The sequence below is a fragment of the Arvicola amphibius genome, chromosome X (genome assembly GCF_903992535.2).
Source record: "Arvicola amphibius chromosome X, mArvAmp1.2, whole genome shotgun sequence".
Classification (NCBI taxonomy): Eukaryota; Metazoa; Chordata; class Mammalia; order Rodentia; family Cricetidae; genus Arvicola; species Arvicola amphibius.
The window spans coordinates 115,808,543-115,832,111 of record NC_052065.1 but is presented as its reverse complement, the minus strand read 5'-3'; positions in this window follow the sequence as shown (position 1 = coordinate 115,832,111).

Below are 23,569 nucleotides of genomic sequence, written 5' to 3'. Positions count from 1 at the left end.
TTTCAGAGCAAGGGGGCCAGGTACTAATGAAAACAGGTAGCCCAGGTTTTCCAGCCTCTCACAGTGCCTTTGTTTTAGTTTCCTCAGAGTTCAGTATACAGAACAGCATCAAGGCTGCTTGCTGGCTGAGATGGTCCAGCTTCACAGACTATTCTAGCCAGGACTGTAGATAAGCTTTGTGCTTTCCTATTGTACAGATACTGGACAATAAATAACTAGTTTTCACAGGACTTGAGCATTATTTCAATTTTCTCGGGTTTCCTGAAAAGATGCCTTCATGCACAAACAAGAGAAAGCAGTTTAGAGAACATGATGTTCACATTCCCAAGAGGTGGGGATAGTGTTTTTTTTATTATTCAATAGATTATGAATGTTTGTCATCATTTAGGGGAAATATAGAAATGTAGGATAAAAAGATAGCTACTAACCTCAAATATTTTTCATTGATATAGTTTTGGTATGTTGATACAAATTAAAATTATTTTTACTGTACTGTATGGATGTTTCTACTTATTTGGGATATTGTGCTTATGCAGCTCATTTAAAATGCAATGTATAATTAAGAAATTCAGGTTAGTAGTTAGTCATTCATAATAATTAAACTCATTATCACATTAGGTATGTTTTCAAGGTTAAACAGATATATGTAAATAGCTGGTGTTCAACCATGTCAAAGATCTACAGAATATGGCATTTAAGATTTTTAACCTGAGGCTTTTCGTGGCAGTGAGATATATCTCCTCCTGGCAGCACCAATTTACTTCAGAGAAGATAGTAGGCATCCAAGAAACTCTACATGGAGTTTGCTTTCATTGTGGCAATGTTAGACACTGGGTGGGGATAACAATAATTAACAACAACAATAATAACAATAATAATAATTGTTCTTGACTGCTGACAGTAGCTGTACAAACTGGACAAGCAAGACACATAGGGAAAATACTGTTGAACTTTGCCAAGAAAAAGTGGGACAGTCCATCAAAATTCCTGCATCATAGAAACAAACATTCTGCAGGACACAAAGAAACAAACTGCTGAACTCTGCCAAGACTAGGTGGGACAGCCTTTAAAAATTCCTGCTTCATAGAAGTGTCTGCCATGTATTCTAGTCTTATAGGTTGAAAATTTAATATTCCAATGTTGCAGAGGAACTTTGGGTCAGACTGTCCAGGCAACCAGATGTCTGTCATTCCTATAGTTTTGGAAGTGGCTTGCACTGCACTTTGTTTACCCAGGAATATCATATCCTCCTGGGGTCTTTGGTGTAGTTGAAGACTTGATAACAAGAGTTTTCCTTAGTTATGACAGAAGATAAATTAGGTACAAAACTCTGGACTCACCAAGATAGGATAAAAAATTGAGTATTTTCTTTGATTTTTGCCAAATATTTTGCCTGAATATTGTAAATGTAATTCTTACTTGACAACCCTTCTTATTTCATATAGTCTTACTATGTTAAAGTTAAAGTTCAAACCTTTCTTTTTATTTAGACAAAAGAGGGAAATGTTGTGTAATCTTTAACTATGTAAAGATATGCTGCCTTTTTAAGCTGTGGAATATTACTTTAACTACATGAAGGTTTGTTACATTTGTTTCTGATGCATTTGTTAATTGTGAAAAGATGGGTTGCTGTTTCACCTTGCCTGAATAAGGCACTTGATTGGTCTTATAAAAAGCTAAATGATCAATAGCTAGGCAGGGACAGGCAAGGCTGGAAGGCAGAGAATAAGTAGGAGGAGAAATCTGGAGAAGAGAAAAAAAGAGAGGGACACACCTGGGGCAAGAAGCTAGGCTGCTGTCAGCCAGAGAAGAGAAGCAGTAAAAGTAAGATACACATAAGTAAAGAAAAGTAATAATCCCTGGAGCAAAGGGTAGATAAAGAGAAAGAGGTTAGTTTAAGTTAAAAAGAGCCAGCCAAAAATGACCCTAAGCTAGACTGAGCTTTCAGAACTAAAAAGAAGACTCCCTGTCATAATTTGGAAAAATAACTGGCACAATCTCCAATTCTCACCAACTAAAAATACATCCATACCTTTCCCCCTTTACAAAGCCAGTTCTATCCATCTATCAGAAATTGCATCACATGATAGTTTATGTAGAAATTATCTACTTTACTTCATTTTGAACCAAACTGCCTCTGCTTTTGCTTCTAGAGTTTTGTCTCCATCAAGAACATCACTTCTCTTTCCACTCTAATGATCTCTCCAGTCTTACATCTCTACCATAAGAGTAACTATGAGCTCTTCATGGATATCAATAATTCCTTGTTCATCTTTGAACCCCAGTAGATAAGGTAGCAAGGAACCCAGAATTTCCTTCTAGAGCTATTAGGAAGATCCATAAATTAACTTAACCAAGTCGTAAGACCTTGGTTCAACTCCCAACTCAGTTGCTATGAATTGGGTGACTGAAGTACATCTATGTGAATTAGATAATAATTGATTATTTTTAACACTTTCATCACATACCAGGAATTCTATTGAGTAATTTGCCAAAACATTTCAATTAATCCTAAATAATTTTCTGAGAAAAGTTTGTTATTACCATTGTTTTAGAAATAAAAAACAGACAGCATACTCATATATAAACTAATCAAGGCCACAAAAACATTGGAAAATTGAAAGTTTCCTACAATGTTATAAAGAAACACAAAGTTACCTTGTCTCCAAGACTAGGAGTCAAGTCTTGGTGGTAAATAGTAATAATAAATTATGACATCTGGATAAATTATGACATCTGGTATGGTAAAAACAGTGACTAACGTTAATCTGTATGCTTGTCCATTTTCTGTTGCTTTAACAAATAACTGATTTGTAATATGCTTTAAAGGATATTTACTTAGATCACAGTTTGAGAGGCTCATAGTCCAATATCATACAGTTGCATTGATTTTCTCTTTAGTGGCTACCCTTGTGACTATACAGCATTATGGAATGTGGCATCATAATAGAAGTGTTCATAAGAGGGACAGATTACATCATGGAGAGAAGCCAAAGAGAAAATGAGGAGGGACTAGCCTTTCTCTTTTTATAACAACTTGAGCTTTCAAAAACCTCACTCAGGGTCTCATGAGAACTACCTTATAACTGAGGTTAAAATTTCCAATGATTCCCACTATGTTCTACCTCTTAGAGGTCCTACCATCTCTTAAGATTGTCACACTGAAAGCCAAATTTCTAGCCCATACACCTTTGACAGACACTCACGAACCATGTCTGATTAATGTTCAAGAAAAATGGGAGGATAAATCACCAGGGTAAAATGGGAGAAATCAGGAAAAGGGTTTCATATTCTTATTGGGACTCAATTTTTGGATATACATCTATAAAATTTTGGATAACAGTATATGCTTCTTGTGGTGCTTCCTTTTCCATTTCTTCTGCAGAAAGGGTGTGTGTACCACATGCTTAAGGAAAATAGAATACATATATATATGACTAAATTAAATACCAAACACATTTATGAGATAGAAATATAATTATTTTCCTTTGTATTTGGTATCTTTTTTTTTCTTGTCTCACATTCTTGGCTAACCTAATTAACTCTGAATATTTTGCATAGCTTGCTTTCTGAACTCCTAAAATGATACTGCCTTTTTAATTTTTGCATAATTTAAATGCTTCAGGATGCCTACAAGAATGCAAAAGTTTGATACTAGCAAAGTTTTATAGAAGAAATCTACAAGCAGTATCTGGTATTGAACAAATAATGTTTTAAGGCTTCATTTCCTATATAAATAAAGTTCCCAAACAAGGGAAATAATGAACATACTGAGTCTTTTGACAATGATGGCTTGAAGAATAAGATCCTTACTCTAGGAAGACATGGTTCGTCTCCAGAATTTCAACTTGCTTGGCTTCCACAAACATCCAGCTACAACTGGTGTTTTGTGCCTTTGTCCCCTCTGTCCTGAATGTGCTCTCCCCTCCTTGTATTTTTTTTAATCCTAACAATTTTCAACTGGTTGATCGAGTCTTCACTTGAGGCAATCATCTTTTGTGAGACTTTTCCTGACTTTTAGAAAGCTGAAGAGATTCTTCCCTTGCTGTAAAATGGCACTGAGTTCAGAATTGTTTAAAAATCAACTTTCACACAAGTCATGATCAATGAAACTACCATATTTCATGTTCTTCAAGGAACATCACCCAGTCTTAATAGACCTTTTGACTTACCCCAACTCCTAATCTCACCCCTCTTCGAACTTGTTGTAGTGTAATTATTCAACAAATGAGAAAACTAATACATATTAGATAAACTGAAGAATATTAGGTGTCAAGTGATAGGCCACAGAAACAGGAACACAGGATAAAATTAATCAAATCTCCCAATAGATCTTTGAATAGACCCTGTGTGGGCTAATCTTGGTTGCCAACTTAACTACATCTGTAATTAACTAAAACCCAACAACCTGGGCACACATATGAGAAAGTTTTTGATTGAGTCAATTGAGAAGGAAGAGTTTTGCTTTTTCATGTGCTTGTCCTCATCCTCGTTGGTGAAATTGTCTATTCTGTTGCTGAAGAATTCCTTCACTAGTCTTAGAAACTACTTCTTTGGGATTTCAGCATAGAAGACCAGCTGAGACATCCAGCTTCGTGAACTTAACAACTACCAGGTTCTTGGTCTGTCTGTTGGGAGATAGTCATTATTGGAGTAGCTAGACCACAACCTATAAGCCACTCCACTAAATCCCCTTTTAATAGCCCTTCATTCTGCTGTTTCTGTTTCTCTAGAAAATGCTGACAAATAAACCCTGTAACATAGAAATCCAGTCCCTCCAGTATGTAACAAGAGTCAAATATTCACAAGCTGAAATAGCACCCTTTCATCCTCCACTAAATAATCCTTCCCTTAGGCTTTGGGATAAATGGTCAATTTCCATATGTGCCTTATTTCCTATCATTCAGATTCCTACTTCCATATTCTCGTTTAGCCCACAGTTGTCAAACACATCCCTTTCTCTGAAAATAGAACCAATCAGCCTCAATATACTTGGAAATACTTCATTTTAGTGACTCCCAGGTGAATACATAGGCGTGGATCCCTTCCTGTTATATTCTGAGACTATTGCTGTGGGTGTAGAATCAGTTCAAAGGAGATGAAGATCTCTGTGAAGCTGGGTACAGTAGAGAGGCAATGGCCCTCTCAGTTCTGTGGTACTCTCTTCCCAGGATCATTGCCTATTCAGGTTTATTGAGTATGGAAGCATCATGATCATCATGATCATCTGCTCATGATGATCAAAGCCCATCAATTAGACTCTTGCCATTTGTTGTGCCAGTGGAACAAAACACCCAAACTTCCCAAACTTCCCAAGAAGCAGCTGTAGCTTTTAGTAGGAATCTTACAGTGGCCCCTAGTGGAAGAATACACCCTCTAGCAACCACAAACTCAACAGAGGCAGAGCTGAATGTTTCCAAGTGATGGTGACTGAAGTCAATTCTAGTCCCACCATTTCCACGCACATTCATACATTCTACCTATTAGAGATAAACTACAATAGAAGAACTTTGGGCTCAATACATAGACTCCCTCATGAAGAGCAAACACCTTCAATCATAGCCTTCTCCAACATATTAACTTATTGGCTCATCCATTTTTTTGAGTGTCATGCTGACACTCCACTAGCTTGGTAGCTTCTGGTAAACATGGTATGCTGTAGAACCAGTGGTTTTACGTGTCTAAGAACCCACCATTATGATTATTTTTCAGTGAAGTGAACCCGTTAATACAAGGAGGTATTATGCCAAATCTCACAGTGGTCAATCAGAATTTCTTTGAATAATAAGATTAGAGTTGGTTGATGCATTACGGACAGAAAATTGCAAATCCATATCCTTGATTCAAGTAAATTCTAGCTGTAATAAATCACTGTCCATTCAGAGGCAGGGCATAATTAACCATCAAGTGGCTAGTTTGTCTCTTCAAGTACATATTTGAAAGTTTAGCACTAATCTCTGGTAAGAAAAGATGAGAAAGATATTTTTTCCAAAGTGCAAAATGATCACAGCTAATCAGCCTTGATTAAAAGGAAGCCCACTTTGTTGATCTAAAGCATAGCCTCTTTCTCTGATACCATGGGTACTCAATTAATAGGTGAACAGCAAAAGCTCACGTGACAAATACAGAATCTTCCTGAACTCTACAGAACAAGCTGAACTACTGACCTGTTCTTGATTGCTTATTCAGTGGATAATCTTTCATAAACATTACTGTGAAGAGCGCAGCTCCTCGCTCGGTACAAGTTACTATAGAAGTAAGGAAAATGTCAATCCGTATACTTTTTGCTTGGCCTTCCATTACTGCTTTTCTCAATACCTTCATCAACAACCTAAATTATTGCTCACTGTTCCAGAATCCATGTGCATGATTTTAAGTTCTTAGGCTTTCGCTTAAAGCCAATGACTGACCAGGTCCTTTAATTCTTATTCAGTTACGTTTGAATGAGACTACAGTACCACTGCCATGATTTGGGGCTCATAGTAACCCATGAACTTGACTGCCTTTCCTTTCTTCTCTTTACTTTTCTTCTCTTTTCTTTTCTTCTTTTTCCTTTTCTCGTCACCTCGTCAGGTGGAATATCATCTGAGGACACTGATATGAGCTGAAATAGAGAGGCATTAATTCAAACAAGAAAATTGGTCTGTTGGTTCATGTCGCTTATTCATGTCCTCTGGACAAAATTAGACTAATTCCAACTATGTTCCTTTTATCACAGTAAGAACCGCTGCTGTCGCTGACCTAGATCATGACCTGGTGAGTCTGACAGAACCCAGTTATTGATAGAAAGTCTGCTTGCCTGGGTAACTGATTCCTTTGAACAAGCAATCTCAATTTGAGCCTAATAGCACATCTGAAACTTACTCTTCACTTTTTCTCCCTTTTTAAAAAATTATATTCATACCTTTGATATTTGAAGTTATTTTGATTGGCAAAATGGAAGCTTTTGTGTACTTGTGAATGACGTGCATACCATAACAACTTACAAATATATTTATGCATCACATATTTTTGTACAGTAAAGAACACTATTTTGTACAACATGCCAAAGCCTAGAGGATATGATGACAACAGTCCTAAGAGAGAACATTAAGAAATCAGAGAGATCTGAAGTAAATAGTTTATTGATTCATCTTTTTAAAAATAGTGTTTCATGATGTATATAGCAGCCAGGATCTGCAGTCTCAACATCTGAGAGAGGAGGCCGTAGAATCTTGTACTTAAGGTATGACTGAATACATAACAATTGGAAGGGTATGTATGCGTGTATGATCCCATCAGTTGGAAAAACATGTGAGTGAGCCACTACCCAGATGGTTTGCCCAAAAGTCCAGACCCTAACTAAACTCTAGGGCAAGCCCCAAGTCCTTCTGCCTCCCATCCCAGTATCAATAAGGCAGCTGGACCCAGTCCTCCACCTCTGGTGGAGCTCAACTTCACTGGTCCAGTCCCGACATGACAGCAAGCAGGCACCTAAACACCCTCTCTGTGGTCAGCCCTCCCCTCCAACTCCAGCAGAGTACATAGGCACAGGGGAAAACCACAACACTTGAAAGAACAGGAACTGCCACACACCCCACCAGTAGGAAGAACTGATGAGTAAACACCAGTGTAAGAATATATTCAACAACCGAAAGAGCAATATGGCACAACCAGAACCCAGTGATCCTACAGCAGCATGACCCGATCATACCAATGCAGCTGAAACACAAGAAAACAAACTTAAAAATAATTTCATGAAGATGATAGAGTCTCATAAAGAGGAAATGAAAAATGTCCTTAAAGAAATTGAGGAAAAGACAAGCAAAAATTGGAAGAAATCAATAAATCCCTTAAAGAAAGCCAAGAAAAAACAAACAGGTGAAGGAAATGGTTTAAGACTTGAAAATTGAACTAGAAACAACAACAAAAATGCAAACCTAGGGCATTCTGGAAATGGAAAACTTGGAAACATGAACAGGAACTAAAGATACAAGCATTGCCAACAAACACAATAGTTGGAAGAGAGAATTTCAGGCACTGAAGATACAATAGAGGAAATAGATTCGTTAGTCAAAGAAAATGTTAAATCCAATAAATTCCTAACACAATGCACTCAGAAAATCTGGGATGCCATGAAAATACCAAACCTAAGAATAATAGGGATAGAAGGAAGAGAAGAATCCCAGCTCAAAAGCACAGAAAACATATCCAACAAAATCATAAAAAAAAATCATAGAAAAAAAAACTTTCTCAACCTAAAGAAGGACACAGAACATCAAATATACTGGAACAAAAAAATGTCCCCTCACCAAATAATAATCAACTAAACATACAGAGTAAAGAAAGAAATTTTAAATCAGCAAAGGAAAAAGGCCAAGTAATATATAAAGGCAGACCTAACAGAATCACACCCAGCTTCTTAATGGTCTCTGAAAGCCAGAATGTCCTAGATAGACATTCTGCAGACACTAAGAGACCACAGAGTCAGCCAGACTACTATACCCAGCAAAACTTTCAACCAATAGATGAAGAAAACAAGTTATTTCATGACAAAACCAGATTTAAACACCACCTATCGACAAATCCAGCGCTACAGAAAGTATGAGAAGAAAAACTCCAACATAAAGAACTGAGCTACAGGCACAAACACACAGGCAATAGACAATCTCACAACAGCAAAATCCAAAGAAAAGAAACACACACACTACCCCACCACCACCAAAACAAAAAAAAATAATAGGAATTAATAATCACTGGTCAATAACATCTCTTAATATCAATGTACTCAATTCACCAATAAAAAGACATAGGCTAACAGAATGGATACAAAAACAGGATCCATCTTTCTGCTGCATACAAGAAATATACCTCAACTTCAAAGCTAGACATTACTTCAGAATAAAAGGTTTCAGAAAGGTTTTCCAGTCAAATGGACCTCAGAAGTAAGCCAGTGTAGTTCTCCTAATAACTGCTGGACAGAGGGGGCACTTGTTTGTTCCTGGCCGCCCAGCTAGCTTAGACCCGAAATAATCACACAGAAAGTGTATTAATTAAATCACTGCTTGGCTCATTAGCTCTAGCTTCTTATTGGATAACTCTTACATATTAATTTAACCCATTTCTATTAATCTGTATATCACCAAGAGGTCATGGTCTACCAGCAATGTTTCAGCATGTCCATCTCCAATGGTAGCTCCATGGTGCTCCCTAACTGCACCTTTCCTCCTCTCAGCATTCAGCTTAGTTTTTCCCACCTAGCTAAGTTCTGCGCTGCTGTAGGCTCAAAGCAGTTCTTTATTCATTAACCAATAAAAGCAACACATAGACAGAAGGACCCTCCACACCATCTAACAAAATAAACTTCAAACTAAAATTAATCAAAAGAGATGGAGGACATCTCATATTCATCAAAGGAAAAACCCAGCAAGATGATATCTCAATTCTGAACATTTATGCATATATATATATATATATATTACAAGGGCATCCACATTTGTTAAAGAAACATTACTAAAGCTTATCACACAACAAAACCCACACATTAATAGTGGGAGACTTCAACACTCCATTCTCACCAATGGATAGGTCAACCAGACAGAAACTTAACAGAGAAACAAGGGAACTAGTAGATGTTATGATTAAAAATGACTCAATAGACATCTATAGAACATTCCATTCAAACACAAAAGAAAACACCTTCTTATCAGCACCTCAAAGAACCTTCTCAAAAATTAACCACATACTCAATCCTAAAACAAACCTCAACAGATACAAAAATTTGAAATAACCCCTTGTAACTTATCAGACCACCTTGGGTTAAAGTTAGAGTTCAACAACACAAACTACAGATAGCCTAAAAACACATGGATACTGAACAATTCACATCTGAATGACCACTGTATTAAGGAAGAAGTGAAGAAAGAATTTTAAAACTTCCTAGAATTCAATGAAGATGGATACAAAACATACCCAAACTTATGGGACACAATGAAAGCAGTGCTGGGAGGAAAATTCATAGCACTAAGTGCCCACATAAAGAATTTGGAGAAATCTCACACCACTTACTTAGAAAGGATACCTAAAATCTCTAAAACAGAAAGAGCAAACTCACTGAGAAGCAAAAGTGGGAAGTAGCCTTGAACACACTGGTGCAGAACACTTCCTAAATACAACAGAGAGCTAGGAAGCAGCATGGGACTGACCTAGGCCCTCTACATAAGGGTGACCTATGTGTAGTTTCATCTGTTTGTGGGGCCCCTAGCGGTGGGACCAGGACCTGGCCCTGACGCTTGAGCTGGCTCTTTGGAACCTATTCCCTATAGTGGGATGCCTGACCTAGCCTTGACACAAGGTGGAGGAGCTTGGTCCTGCCTCAATTTGATATGCCATGCTTTGTTGACTCCCATGGAAGGCCTTACCCCTTCTGAATGGAGACGGAGGAGTGGAATGGGGGGGGGGGGGAGAAGGGAGGTGGGGTGAACAGGAGGAGTGGAAAAAGGGAAAACTGTGATTGGTATGTTAAATAAATATTTTTTTTCCCAAAAATCCAGTACAAGCACTGCCAGTAGCCTCTCAGTCTGCCCCAGCCATGCAACTGTCAACCACATTCAGAGGGATTAGTTTGGATTTATACTTGTTCCTTCCCTGTCCGGCTAGAGTTGGTGAGCTCCCATTAGCTCAGGTAAACTGTTCCAGTGGGTGAACCCATCATGGTCTTGACCTCTTTGATCATATTCTCACTCCTGCCACTCTTCAACTGGACTTTGGGAGCTCACTCCAGTGCTCCGATGCGGGTCTCTGCCTCTGTTTCCATCAGTTGCTGAATGAAGGGTCTGTGGTGACATTTAAGATATTCATCAGTCTGACTACAGGGCAAGGCTAGTTGAGGCACATTCTCTTCTATTTCGTAGGGTCTTAGCTGAGATTATCCTTGTGGTTTCCTGAGAAATTCTCTAGAACCAGATTTCTTGCTAGCCACTACCTTGCTAAGCCTAAATATAGTAGGGAGGGCCTTGGACCTTCCCCAAAGCAATGTGCCTTACCCTCTCTGTGGAGTGGATTGGGGGATGAATTGGGGGATAAGTGGAGGGAATGGGAGGAAGGGAGGAAGTGGGAACTTGGATTGGAATGTACAATGAAAAAAAAGATAGTTTGCTCTCTTTTTAAAAAGATAAAAATAAAATAATGAATAAATAAATATTTTTTAAAAAAAGAAAATTTAAAAAGAATACTATGATAAGTTCAGGGTATAAAAGAACTTGAGTATTATATAAAACAAATAGTTATATAATGGATAGCACATAAATTCTCAACATATATGTTATACATGCAACATATATGTTATACATACAACATATATGTTGTATATAGTTATGTATGTGCAATTATAATACATATATTCTACAGTGTTAAAAATCCAGCTAAAATGTCCATTGTTTGTTTTTTTATTCATTTGGTGGGGAGGAGCCTATGTACCATGGAGCATGTATAAAAAAATGACTTGAGGGAACTGGTTCCTTTCTTAGGCTTAGCAACAATCATCTTTACCCACTAATCCATCCCACTGGCCTAAGATGCAAACTTTTTAAAGTTTTTCTCCCAAAGTTTTCAAATGTACAGTACATTACCATTGCTGATAGAGCAACAACACACCACCATTTCTTGCTCTTAACTGTAACTGTCTGCTGATCAACCTTTTCTCATCTTTCCTTAGTTCCTAAAGTTTCTTCGATAATGGAGTATACTTCTCTGCTATATACAATGTAGATTTTCTCCTAAACCTTTCTGGTTTAGTTCATCAGAAAGCACATATTTATTTTTCTATTGCAATTACCCCTAGATCTGTGGGATCTGCCAAGCTATCTGTTCCATGCATCAGGGGCCACTCGTACTATAACTTAGACATTCTTCAATGCCCTTTCTGGTTTATAGACCCATAAGGAGCTTGAACAACGTACTAGGTAAAAAGCCAAATAATCCCATTTTACTTCTGTGTGTGTGTGTGTGTGTGTGTGTGTGTATGTGTGTTGTGGTGCTGGTGTTCATGGTGGTTGTGGTAGTTATGGTGGTAGTAATGTGTGTATATATCAAAGGAAAACTTTGAGGAATTGTTTCTCTCTTTCCACTAAATGAGGTCTGGGAACTGAACTCAGGTCATCCAGGGACTGAACTCATGTCATTCTGGTTGGTGGCAAGTACCTTTCTTTGCTGAGCTGTTTTGCTGGTCCTCTAAATCATCAATTTAAAAGCCAAATAACTTTAATTGTTTGTATAAGAAAAACATGCAAACTGCCAAGGAACACAAGGGGCAAGGATCAATATTTTTAACCATAAAGAAAATGCAAATCAAAATCATTATTGACTCTCACCTCATCACAGTTAGAATGGGTGTTATTTAAAAATATAGCTACAGTCTCTGATGAGAACATAGAGAAGGAAAAACCATTTAGCACTGCTGGGGGAAATTTACATTGGTATAGTCATTACTGACAGTAGTATAGATTTTCTGCAAAAGATTCAGAGTAGAAATACCATATGATCCAACAATCCTACTCCTGAATATATATCCAGAGGAAGTAAATCAGAATGTCAAACACAGATTCTCATTCCCATGTGTATTGCAGCAGTAGTTATAGTAGAACAGAAATGGTAATGTTCATTAACACATGAGTAGAATAAAATTACTGTATTTACACATAGTGAAAGATTGTTCAGTTGGATAAATAAGAAAATCCTGTGATTTGAAACAACATAGATAAGATTCAAGGGCATTATAAAAAAAGGTTAAAAAAACAAGCATGGGAAAATAAATGCTGCAAAGCCCTTTCATATGTGGAATCTAAAAAATATTGATCTCATAGAAATATAAAGCGGAACAGTGGCTTTCAGAGGCAGGCAAATGTAGGTGGCAATCAGGGAGTAGGAAAAGGTTGGCCAATGGGTACACATTTATAATGAAAAGGAAAGAACTCATTCTGGTGTGGGTTAGCACAGTAGTAATTACAGCTAATAATAATGCTTGTTTCAAGACAAGTAAAAGAGAAGATGCTGAATGCTTTTGGCAGAAGAACTGATAAGGATTAAAAGTGATGGATATTACTAATTGTTCTAACTTATTATTCACAATACATACATGTATTGAGACATTACATTGTACCCCATAAACATGTCTAATAATTTTTTCAAAAATATTAAAAATAATTATACCCTCTCTAAGTTGGAAAATTGCGAAGTTGGCTTATAAATACTTGATAAAAATAGGCAGTATATGCAGTCTACAAAATCCTATGAAAACTATCAAGTATTGTGCTAATTTTTTAGTATTGGGTTACTTAAGATGCAATAATATGTACTTTAGAAGGCATGCTGTCATTTTTTACCAATACTTCCAAATACGTTTTATATCTTTTGGAGCTAATTAATCTAGAATTTTTGCCTCTTCTTTATTAGAGATTCAATTAATTTATGCTATTGACATATTGATCCAGCATGAGATCAGATAGAAATTCTAAATGGTCACAGTCTCTTTGAACTATATTATATTAATGAGCAGGGAGTTTAAAGTAGACCTGTACCAAGACAATGAGTACAGAAGGAATAATCCACTCAATCAATGAGAAATGGAACTGAAAAGATAATTTTCAAATGAAGAAGCAGGGTCAATAAATACATGAAGAAATGTTCAATATCCTTTAATCCACCAAAAAAAATGCAAATCAAACTAAGTTGATTGATCATCTAGCTCCGGTAAGAATGGCTATCATCAAGAAAGCAAACAATAAATTCTGGTAAAGATTCAGGAGCTGGGAAAGAATCTTATTCATAGCAAGTGGGAACATAAATTACATTAGTTACTCTAATAATTGTACAATATTTCCTCACTAAATATAAAACTTCTATATGATATGATGTAACACTGCTGGGTATAAACAAAAAAATCAACATCAGCATGCAATAGAGACTCTATTAACACTGCAATAGCTACATGATAATATCAGCCTAGGATAAAAAAATGAAAAGAAGGGGCAAATGGGGAGGGGAGTAATTAAGAGTCATATAGAGTGTCAATATGACTAAAGATTATTATATGTTTTATAGAAATGTTAAAATGAAACATATTGCTTTGTACAATTAACATAAAGTTTGCAAGGGCCATGGATTTATACTGCTACTCAGTCTGCTGTAAATGTAGTTCGTTGATAGGACTATTGTCTAGTATGCACAAGAAAAAAGAGTTATTAGGACTTCATTTCTTTACACGGTTGTGCTTTTCTAAGGTCCAAGAGGGACATCATTTCTCAGTATTGTCTGCCTCTTCACGCCTATGAGAAAGCTCTGATAATGTAAGTATAAGAGCACACCAAACTTGCTGCTAGAACAAAAATCACACCAAATTCAGAAGAGGCACAAAAATCATATGAAGAGATCATTTTGGGGCATTAATGCTGTCTGCTACAAATGGTGATACTAGAAATTGTGTTTTGTTGACATGGAAATATACAAGGCTGATTACTAGGGTCTAGGGAATAGGCAGGTAGTCGGGTAATAAAAACATTTATGAATTACTTAATGCAAAAGTTGAGTTAATAAAAGCATGGAAAAATTATTTATTGACAAATTACTCTGCCAGATACTAAGCTATAGCCTGAGAATGCTAGAATATACAGAATTACATTATTTAGCACAAAATGTATTTGGAACAGCTAAGAGTTACACTACCATATGTCAAGGACTCTTCTGGAGACGTAATAATTAAGATTGTTCACCAAGATTGACTAATGTCCCAATGTAAATGAAAAACTAGTCTAGAAATAGACTCCTACATACAAAGACGTTTTATTGCGACTACAATGATACTGCCGCCTAGAACAGAAAAGTCTTTTCGTTACGTGATGTTCTGTCTTTTGACCATCTGTTAGGCCTAAAAACTGACCAATTTGTCATATTATATAAAAGATCAAACAATACAGCTTTTAGAAGAAATTACAGAATTCATCATGACCTTGTGGTTGACAAAGATTTTTTTATTTTTTCTTTTTATTGAAAACAGACTCTTTTTCTCACACAATATATCCTGATTACAGTTTCCCTTCCCTCTACGCTTCCTAGGTCCCACCCCCACCCCCTCTCCCATCTGAATCTACTCCCTTTTTATGTATAATTAGAAAATAATAGGTTTCTAAGAGATAAAAACCAAACTTGACGAAATAAAATATATGATAAAGCAAAAACTATCATTTTGAATTTGAACATGGCAATCCAACAGGGGAAAAATAGTCACAAGAGCAGGCTTAAGAGTCAGAGACCCACTCATTGTCAAGTTGGGAGTCCCATAAAAATACTAAGCCAATAGCTATCATATATATGCAGAAGACCTGGTATAGACCCATGTAGGCCCTTGTCCTTACTGCTTCAGTCTCTGTGAACTCCTATGCACATTTCTTAGTTGATTCAGAGGGCCGTTTTCTCCTGATATCCTCCATCCCCTGTGGCTCTAACAATCATTCTGCCTTCTCTTTTTCAGGGTTCATTGAGTTCTGAGGGGAGGCATTTGAGGGAGCCTCCCACTTAGACCTCACTTTGAGCATTATCTGGCTGTGGGGTTCTGCACCTGTTCCCATCTGCTGCTGGAAGAAGCTTCTTTAATGATAACTGGATAAGGCACTGATCTTCGAGCTTAGCAGAATATCATTAGGAGTTACTTTATTGACACTTGTTTTAGGCCAGTAATGCTTGATTATACCTAGATGTCTGGGCTATCTAATCTCTGGTTCTTGGTTATCTAAGCAGTGCTGGGTATGGGTTTCTTCTCATGGGGTGGGCCTTAAGTCAAATCAAACATTGGTTACTCACACAAATTCTGTACCACCATTGTCCTAGCAAATTTTGAAGGCAAGACAGATTATAGCACAAAGGTTTTGTGACTGGTTTGGTGTCCATGTTTCCCATTTTAGTAATCTATAGAGTACTTTCCTGCACCAAAGAGACTAGAATATAGGGATAAAGGTTGCATGAAAACACCAGCTCAACTTCTCCATGTTCAATGAGTTATATGGGTGTTGCCCTCAGTAAAGGTGCCACACTACCAGCTTGTAGAGAGCAACTCTTTATTTTTGAGGGCCCACAGTTCTGAATTCATTCCATCTTGACCAAAGCTCAGAGAGTTTGAACCTATTCTTGCTCCACGAGGATAAACAACAGGATGTTTTATCAAAAGCCAGACAACAAGATGCTTGACTTAGAACATGGTTACCAGGCATTTTGAGATGTACGGAGGTAATTAAGCTTGCTTGTTCTTAGTATCATGGAAATATTGTGCCCTTCCCTTTTGATTGGGGTATATAAGGACTGTGAGTAATAAATTCAGGGCTTTTTGTTCAGTATTCACTGGAAGCCCTCCTGATTCTATCTTATGTCTCATGTCGATTTCTTTCCTCAGTCCACACTCCCCTTCTCAGGAACTTATGGATCAGTCAGGCTAGAACTGACAAACTCTTTCTCTTAACAACAGCCTGAGCTGTTTGGGAGTTTAAATTGGACCACTTTGGACAACAACTCAGTTGAATGCAAGGCAGTCCCTTGCTGTGGGATAAGGTTGTTGTACACTGTAAAGATTTGTCACTCATATTGGTTTAATAAAATGCTGGTTGACCAATAAGCAGGCAAGAATTACAGGTGGGGTGATCAGATGAGAAATCTGGGAAGAGGAAGGCAAAGATGCAGTCACCAGCCAGATGCAGAGGAAGCACGATAAGAATGCCTCAATGAACATGAACTCTACAGCATGGACGGGCTCACTGTGAGCCTTGTCAGTTTGGTTGCTCACCTTCCTGGACTTAGGGGGAGCTGGGAGGACCTTGGACTTAACATAGTGAAGGGAACCCTGATGGCTCTTTGTCTTTGGAGAGGGGTGGAGTGGGGGTATGGGTGGAAGGGAGGGGAGGGAAGGGGGAGGAGATGGAAATCTTGAATAAAAAAAACAGTACAAAGCAAAAAAAAAAAAAAAGAATTGGTTGGGGCATGGTACCCAGCCAGGCCTGTAATCCTAGCTAGCATTCTGGAAGATGGGGCAAAAGCCACAGCAACGCAGTGATTATTAGTACCAAGCCAGCAGGGCGCTATCTCAAAAGCACAGTAGAGTTTTAATTTAAAACACACACATCTAAATGAAGGAAAGTAGACACTGTTAAGAGGACCCTATATTTTGCATTTTGTGGAAATTTACAGGATCTACAACTACCAGGCTTTGTGTGAATTTTTTGTGCATATGCAAGTGAAAGGATACATACTTTCCATGTGGCTATAAAACAGGTGAAAACACACACAAAAAAAGGTACCAAACCACATGGCTAAAGATAGATAAGAACTGTGGGTTAAATTAAGTTGTAAGGGCTAGCAAATAATACACCTGAGCTAATAAGTCAAACAGTTTATAATTAATATAAACCACTGTGTGTTTCTTTGGGGTTGAACAGATGCAGGACCAGATGGGACAAAAAATTCTGTCCACAGTCCCACTGCTGGAAGCCTTTCTTGGTGACAAACAAGAAATGATCAGTTGAGACTCCTCATCCTCCATTACTAGGGGTTCCATGGTGTATCATGTATCAGCATCCTCGATTATGACAAAGACATTTTAAAATGGAACACAAAATGTGCTAGCCATAAGAGAAATTTTTAATAAATTTGATTATGTTAAAATTAAGAATTTCTATGCATGAGATGATTTGCATATAAATAATCAGCAGAAAAGTACTTCTTGCCAATTATCAGTTAACAAAACTCTTATGATTTGCAGTTAAAGATCAATCATCAAATTTACCTCCATAACTTGCCATTTTGTTTTGCTAATTTCGTTTGTGCATGTGTGTTTGCTTTCACTTTCTCATTTAAGATTATTAAGTTTGACTTAGCTTGGCCAAATTTGTTCTCACATAATTAAGAAAGTGCAAAGCAATCTATAAATAGGAATAAAACAAAATATACCAAAAACAATTATATCAGGAATATATGAAGTACTGCACAAATTATATGATAGTTGAGATATGGAATATTTGGGTTGGAAAGGATTGAGTAAGGGTGAGGAGAGCAAAGATGTAGAGAAGAAGGAATCAAGAAAGTTCCAGACTACAGGACATTTGATAAATCCAACTGTAAGCCTACTACTTTGTAAGTTAATTAAAAATAAAGCTAATAAAAAGAAGTACACACAGAAATACCGTGAATAGCAAGATAATGCTATTCCCGGATATCATGGGTTATTTAGTGGAAATACAAACATCACGAGTCTACAGCTGCACTATGAGTTATTGGTCAGGGAAGATTCAAATGCCTCCAAAACAATACATACTAAGGATATTGTTCTTGGTTGCAAATCACAACTTAATAGTAAGCTCCTTTTCTGCTAAAGATGTTACACACTTTGCTTCTAAGACATAGACAAGTCAAGATGAAACTAAGTAATTAAGCTTCTTCCCTGCTAGTTTACAGAGTCATAAAAGGCTATGCAAGTCATTGAGGGAGAACAATCACCAATAGTTTTACTCAGCTACAGATTTAGCATATTATACTATTTATCTGCTAGGCAATGTGTGACTATGAGAATAATGGTATCATGATCTATGGGGTTAACTGTAATAATAAATACTGATTGTCAACTTGCCTGGATCTGGAATCACACAGTATGCAACCATCCAGACACAACTGTTAGTGATTATCTGTCTTAGGTTATTTGAGGTGGAAGAAATTAATTGTGGACATCAACATATCTTGGACTAGGAGCCTAGACTGAATAAATGCTAGACAGGCTAAAGGGGGGAGGAATCAGCTGAACACCAGTACTTGTTATTTGTTGTTTTCTGACTGTGGATGGCAGATGGCTAGCTGACGCATGCTCTTGTCAATTGACTTCCCTGCCATGATGGGCTAGATCCTAAAATTCTTAGTCAGAATTCCCTTTCTCCATTAAGTTGTTTTTTATTGTTATTTTAAGAAAAGGAACTAACCATTCCCTGGTTGGATTTAAGGCCTGATTTATAAGAATGTGTTCATGCTTGATCATGCAAATCTGATCAAAACTCCATGGCTGTGGTGGTCATGGTCATAGGTATTCAGAGAGAACCAACTACTATTATTTTACTAAATAAATGTGTTGTCAAAGTGCCTTGTAAATATTTATGGTTATATCTATCTATCTATCTATAGATAGGTAGATAGATAGATAGATAGATAGATAGATAGATAGATAGATAGATAGATAGATAGATAGTGCTGCTGTCAGAAGCTCCTGTGTGCAATAGGAAATGGTTAATGCAGAGATTCATAGCTGGTCAAAGTGTTTAGAACAAATAAGTGTTGAATGTTTAGCATATATGTGGCATATTACAGAAAGTGAAGAGGAACAAATATAAATGCTGGAAGATGGGAGAGGAGCTCATGAGGATCCAACCACCCTAGGAGAGCTATTGACAGGCAAAAATTGGTGAGAAGGGATGTTGCTTTCTTCAGTGATGTAGCAACTGGTTAGTTTTCCATGCTCCAGTAAACAATCCCCAACTCATTATTATGCAAACAACTCTGATCAAACTCAGTGGGATAAAAATAGTCATGAAAATAGAAGGTGGGGGAGGGCTGAAGGAGGGAGGGGAGAGGCAGGGAGGGGAGCAGAGAAACATGTAGAGCTCAATAAAAATCAATTTAAAAAAAGAAAATAGAAGGTGATATTTTGAAGAAGGATACCAGTGGGAGTGGGAGAAGGTAATATGGATGTATATGATCATATGAAAATGTCAAAGAATAAGTCAATAATATATATGAAGCCCCAGTATAGATCAATAATAAAAAGAAAGACAATAAAATAGAAAGCAAAGAGTAACCTCACAATAGAGTGTATCTAAATATTAAATAAGCACAACAAAGATGTACAACATCATTGGCCATCACACATATGAAAATTAAAATCATAAGGAAAAATCATCAGATTGCCTGAAATTGAAAAATATGACAACACCAAACACTGTCAAGAATACAGAGAAACAACACTTAGTCTATGAAATAAGTTCAATCATTCTGAAAAGCTGTTTAGCAGTAGCCATAAAAATCAGTATGTGGGCACACAACACAGCAATTCCACACCAAGAATATATGAGGTAGGAACATGTGTATATGTTCACCCAAGCATGATTATAAGAGTACTCATGATATATACTTCATGATAGATTCAAACCAACCAGACCTCTATCAACAGCAAAACTGCTAAATAAATTCTAAAACCAATTTTAGTTATTCTTTAAATTTTTCATACAAATATACAATGTATTTTTAACTTTTCAAAAATATTTATTTGGATTTATGTGTGTGTATTGCCTAAGTGTTGTATACACAGCATATGCCTGAGGGAATCTATGAAGTCAGAAGATATCATTGGATATACCTTGGAACTGGAGTTATATAGGTGGTTGTGAGTTACTATGTGGGTGTTGGGACCTAAACCCAGATCGTCTGCAAAAGTAATAATTGTGCTTTACCTCTGAACCATATCTCCAGCCCCACATATAATATATCTTGATCATATTCAAATTCTGCTCTCCTTCCTGCTCCTATTAGACCTTTCTCAACACATATCCTGTCAACTTCATGTCCCCTTTATCTTACTTTTATAGTATCTAAACTGTTTTTTATTAAAATTCATATAATATATTCTTATCATTGTCTCTCTTCCCCATCTCCTCCTAGATATTCCCCTCTTCCTTTCTCTGCTCATTCAATAACACATCTTCTTTCTCTCTGTTTAAAAAACATAATACTAATAAATCAATAAAAATGAAACAGCACAAGAAACACACACACAAAATAACTGAAAGCATTAATATGTAGCAACAGATGAGTAAGACAAAAAGTACCCAACAAAGCAACATGAGACGAAATGTCTACAAAAATACTCTTGAGTTTATTTTGTGATGGTCACCTACTGCTAGGGATAAGGCCTACCCTTAAATGTGGTTGACATACCCAGCAAAACTCCACTGGAGAAAACTAATTTTTCCTTTAGAACAGGTTCTCTCTTGGAGATAGCTCCTCAGTTACAGAAGGGAACTTTTGTCCACTTTCTCTTCTCCGTGCTGGGACCCCATTTGGCTTGAATCTATGCAGACCCAATGAATGTTGCGACAGTCTCTGTGAGTTCATATGTACATCAGTCCTGTTGCATCTGGAAGACACTGTTTCCTTGACATCCTCTATCCCCTATGACTCTTGCAATCTTACAAGCCCCTCTTCTGTGTGACACCCTGAGTCCCAAGGAGGAAAGTGGAAAGTTTGATGAAGGCATCCTATTTTGGCCTGAGTGTTCCAAAGTATGCCCATCTTTGCAAATTGTCTAGTTGTGGGTTTCTGTGTTAGTTCTCATTGACTGCAAGAAGAAACTTCTCCGATGAAGGCTGAGTGAGACACTGATTTAAGTCTCAGTCTGGTGTAGTTGCTACCTTTGTCTTTTTAAAAATAACTTACTGAATTCAATCAGTGAGGTCATCCACTAATGTGTGTGTGTGTGTGTGTGTGTGTGTGTGTGTGTGTGTGTGTGTGTGTATTTCAATATGAACAGGACAAGTCTTTTGAAAAACTGAACAGATATCTCAGCAAAGGGTTGAGGACAAATAACTGTAATATAGTCTTAACATCATTTATCATCAGAGAAATGAAATTTAAACAACAATGACACATGGGAGACTGGCTAGAATCCAGTAATAGGGACAACAACAGTAGCTTACTTACTGGCAAGTAATTCAAGGACTCTTAGTCATTACACGTGAGAATTAGAAAATAGTATGGGGGATGGGGAGCTATCTGGGAGGAAGGCAGTGAAGAAGATGCTCCATGAGTTTTTGTTATTGTTGTTGTTCAGGAATGAATAAGGAACTACTGGAGCAGTTGAAATTTTCAGGCTAGCTAGGAAACCAAGATGGAGCTGAGAAGAGTAAATTTGGATAACAGAACAAGTGACTGAAATTCTTGAATTTGAAGATGATGTTGTGATTGAGTTTATATTGAACCAGCTGGAAGTGAAGAATCTATATGCCAAAATGATGCACGTCAGTGTGACTGAATCTTTGAATGGGAACAGTGCTAGAGAATCAGCCAGAGGACTGTTGTCACCACTGTTGAGTACACAAGCAAACACAGCCAACAGAAGAAATAAAACAGGAACAACTTGGGTAAGAAAAAATGGCATCTCCCAAAAGGCAAGGTGAAGATATAAGGAAATTTTGAAAGGCAGTTTGGGGGTGGTCCTACTTACCTGAAATTGAAAAATATGACACATCAGTAAAGAGAAAGCACAGACCCAAGGGCAGCAGGACAAAACACCAGAGATCCCAGAATCTTCAGTACAAGAAGAGGCCACATCTATGAATGAAAAGTTCCTGAACCTGAACACTTGAACACTACCAGAGTCTAAAATACCTCCTCCAGGTTAAAAAACAAAACTGCCCCAAAATGGTAAGGAAAGGACCAGACCAATATTTCAGTCATATTCCAAATAATGATTACAGATGTTTTCAAAATCATCTTCTTATACTGGACTATAAGACAGATGTTCACATAGATGGTGGCCAAGCCCAAGAAAACAATCATGTCCTGGAAGGCCAGGACTGATGACTTCTGGACCCCAAACACGGAAGGATTTGGTCTCCGGAAGGGTTTTCACCAAATCCTTAACCAGAAGTAGCTCTTCATCTCTTTTACCTGCTTCCCAAGATTTCCCAAGACTCCCAAAAGGACATCCACTCTAGTTGGAAAAACTTACAGAGAATCTTTCTCCACAAATCCTCCAAGGTGAAGTCCGATAATTCCAGCAACTCCACCATCCAAAACGTGCCATTCCGCAACCCTGCGACAGTCAAACTGAGAAGAGAGAACTCCAGGCACAGTAGTAAAATGTAAAGGTACTGAGTGAAAAGGGTCTCCATCACTAGCACAGAAACCTGGAAAGGGGGAATTATAGAAACTGTTAGAAGAGAAAACAAACGGCTGTTGCGATTCTGTGCAGGCAGCGGAGGTGTCGGTACAAACAGAACTAGCAGTCTTTGTCTGACTCTTACTTGTCTTCACCCTCAGAAATGAAGCAGCCTGAGAGATCCCACATGAAGAATGGTGAGATAGGTGGACACATTCCCTCTCTCTGAGTGCTTCTTTCTCATAAAACCACTGAAGAGACTTCCCTAATGGTAGAAGCTCCTCCCCACCAGCTGCCAAAAGGCTAAATTCCTCTTCTTCCTCCTCCTTCTTTGGCCCCTCCTCCTCAGAAATGGCACCACCATATTGTAGTACCAAAAATGTACAAGTGATTTTCTTTTTTTACTTTGTTTGAGGCAGGGTCTCACTGTATAGCTCTGGCTATCTGAAAATTAGCTCTGTAGACCAGGCTTAACTCTGACTCACAGAGATCCACCTGCATCTGCCTCCAGAATGCTAGCATAAGAGGTGTAGCTGCCACCCTGACCCACCACCCACACCCACTACCCCCACCCACCTCTGACTTCAAGGGAATATTTTTTTATTTTTTATTCTTTATTTCTCTTTTATTCAATGA